The 3,086-nt window shown below is 41.3% G+C and overlaps 1 protein-coding gene across 1 annotated transcript in view; it reads left to right on the plus strand.

Annotated features, from left to right (window-relative positions):
- Positions 1 to 3,086, plus strand: part of GDF3 (growth differentiation factor 3) — a 6,229-nt gene that overhangs the window by 1,439 nt on the left and 1,704 nt on the right. The window lies entirely within an intron of this gene.

A 3,086-nucleotide genomic window follows, 5' to 3' on the forward strand; every position in this document is an offset into this window, starting at 1 on the left:
TTGTCCCGACAGGCCCTTTGTCAACCTGAAACGACTGGGGCCTCATCTCTAGGATAGTGAATTGCATGCATGAAATAAAATATTTATGATTATGAGGAAAACAAATTATAAATTGAAATGCATGTATATGAATACTTTAAAGGTAAATAGATTGTATATGATAGAGTGTGTTATTCTTAATATAATAAGATCGACAGAAAGGACTAATTTCCAAAATTAGTTGAAGGAAAAAAGTAGCATGAGTATGAATGTTTATTAATAATATTTGAAGCCTCTTAATGTTATGTGAGCATACAGACTTATCTATGATTTTTATTGGGCAACAATATGATTGGCCCTGGTAATATTGTGATTTGTGCCTGTATTCATAGTTGAACTCACTCATTACCATCAAGTCAATTCTGATTTATAGGACCTTGGAGGATAGGGTAGAACTGCCCCCTGTGAGTTTCTGAGACGAACTCTTGCTTTTTAGTCTATAACTCTTTAGAGGAGTAGAAAACCCTGTCTTTTTTCCATCGAGTGGCTGGTGGTTTCGAAGTTTCTGACCTTTCGGTTAGCAGCCCAACAAATAAACATTATGCCACCAGGGAACACCAATGCAGGGACTGCCGCAAGATCCACTGTTTTGTGTTACGATTGAGGCCGGCCCACAGGCACACATCCTAGTACGTGCAGCAGGGCGAACTGGGAGTCCAAGAAAGGAAACGAATTCCGACTCCCAGTCTTTACAGACTCAGACGGCCGGGGCATTTCCAGCCCAGCCCGCGACCCAGGGCGCCACCAGGACGCCTTTGAGCAGGTAGCAGGCAAAACTCAATTTGACGATAAACATTTTCTCCCGTGGGTCTTTATTTTATTAGTTTTTTTCTTTTGGTGGACAAGGCAACTTTGGGTTTGTTAATAATTAGGCCATTTCTGGTAAGCGAGGGACTGCTACCCGTAAGGTTAGAAGTTCAAAACCACCAGCTGTCCTGCGGGACAAAGACAAGGCTGTCCGCTCTGGTCGAGATTTCGTCGCGAAAACCGCAGTAAAACGGAATTGACAAGGCAATGTGTTAGGCGCCCTGGTGGCACTTTGGGGTTGGGCTGCTGCCCGAAACGTTGGCAGTTCAATCCCAAGCGTCCCACGTTGTGATTGCTTTCTCTTGTGGTTCTGAAATCCTGAAAACGCTTTATGGGGTCGCTCTAAATTGGAATCAACTTGATGATAATGGGTTTGGGTGGTGTTTTTTGTAATGTTAATGTATATATTTACAATAACCTTTCTAAGAACAGAATTCCATACGGGAATTTCCCCAACCACACACACACCCATCAAAATTGTTTCTCCAGGCTCGTTCCTGTTCTACACTTCTAACCAATTCTTATTCATAGTTTGAGGCGGGAGTAGAGAATTTGCATTTCTATGCCACCTTGCAGCTGGTTCAGATGCAGTTTTGAGTCTTGCAATTGGAGAGATGTTTTGAATACTTAACCAATTGGGTACTTATCTGGCGCCCAGAATTGTGTATTGTGTATGGACTTGAGAATGCAGACATGAAATATCAATGCAGAAGAGGGGTAGACAAGCAGGTGACATTAGGCTACATAAAGACCTGGGGCTTTGTGAGGAAGAGGAGTTGGGGGAAGGTGACCCAGTCAAGGCCTTAGAGATAAGAGTGAAGGGTTTCTCTTGAAGAGAGAACTAAGCTGATAGATACAGTTTAAGAAAAGGTCCTTCAACCATGGAGATCATTTTGATTTTTGTGGTCATCTGAATCCTGCCAATGACACAAGAATAGGACAATCTCCTTATCCTCCCTTCCAACTCCTTCCCTAGGGGGAAAAAAACATCATTAATAATCAGTGTACATTCTGCCAGACTTTTCTTCTTTATGTGTGTAGACTTTTATATAATGCATATTAAATACATTGGAGGGTGTCTATGTAATATTTTTGCAAAAGTTGGTTCATATCCTATCTTCTCTTCATCTAGTAGATCAAAGGCATTTCTCAATGCCAGAACAAACTGTCTATTTATTCTCACTTTAGTGATGGCAGCGATAGCTCATTTTCTACATGTTCTATCTAGACTTTGTGTCATTGATATTCTTTCTGCTGATGGGCATGGGCACCATCCAATTACTACAGCTGTACATAACAGTTTTTTTTATGTGTGCACATTTTCACCCTGTCATTTCTTTGGGATAAATCCTTAGAAAGAGGTTGTTAGGCACCTTTCCACTTTGATGTATCATAAACTAAATGACCTTCAAAAGTCGGCAGCTTGTACCCAACCACGAGTGGAGGAGTATTCTCACTTCTCTACAACTTTAATATATGAGAGGTTGAATTCTCAACGGTAGGTTTGCCAAAAGCTATGGTTTACAGTGAGAGCCCTAAATCCATCCTGGGTTCTTTCTGACCATTGAGCTGGAAGCCCCTAGTGGCACTGTGGGCTGTGTTAGACTTGCAGCTAACCAGCAAGGTCTGCAGTTCAAATTTACCAGCTGCTCCACGGGAGAGAGATGAGGCTGTCTGCTCCATAAAGATGTACAGTCTTGGAAACCTGATATATGGTAGTTTGTGGGGGAGGGAGAGTTTACTTGGAGAGAGGGAGAAATTGATGGGGGGAAAAAGTAAAAATATCCTCTTGGGTTTGTTGCTTAGAGTAGGTAAGGGTTGAAATGGAGACAGAGAAATTAGCTTTTAAAAGATTAACTTAGAAAGACCCAGAGAAGTGAATCCATGTGGAGAAATGAACATGTTGTGTTCAGCGAGGAAGGAGACAAAGTATTCAAAGCTGCAACAATAGAAATGACTGTCAGTCTAGCAGAGCCAGTCTTCCAACATGTGCTTGCTTCACGTCTCTGCCACATTTTTGATAATTGCCTCCGTATTCCAAATGTTTTCATAATGTTATTGTACACTTAATAGAAGCTACAGTAAAATATAGGCATACACAATGCTTTATGCTGTATCATACCTTGCAAAACCAAAATATTCCTGCCATTCACTTTATCAAGGTGGTCTGGAACTGAGCTCATAAGAATCCGCTATATGCCTGTAGATTTTGGCCAGCAATGTCAAAGATCATAAACAGT

This window comes from Echinops telfairi, unplaced genomic scaffold (genome assembly GCF_000313985.2).
Source record: "Echinops telfairi isolate 266 unplaced genomic scaffold, ASM31398v2 ScPeMD7_40;HRSCAF=151, whole genome shotgun sequence".
Lineage (NCBI taxonomy): Eukaryota > Metazoa > Chordata > Mammalia > Afrosoricida > Tenrecidae > Echinops > Echinops telfairi.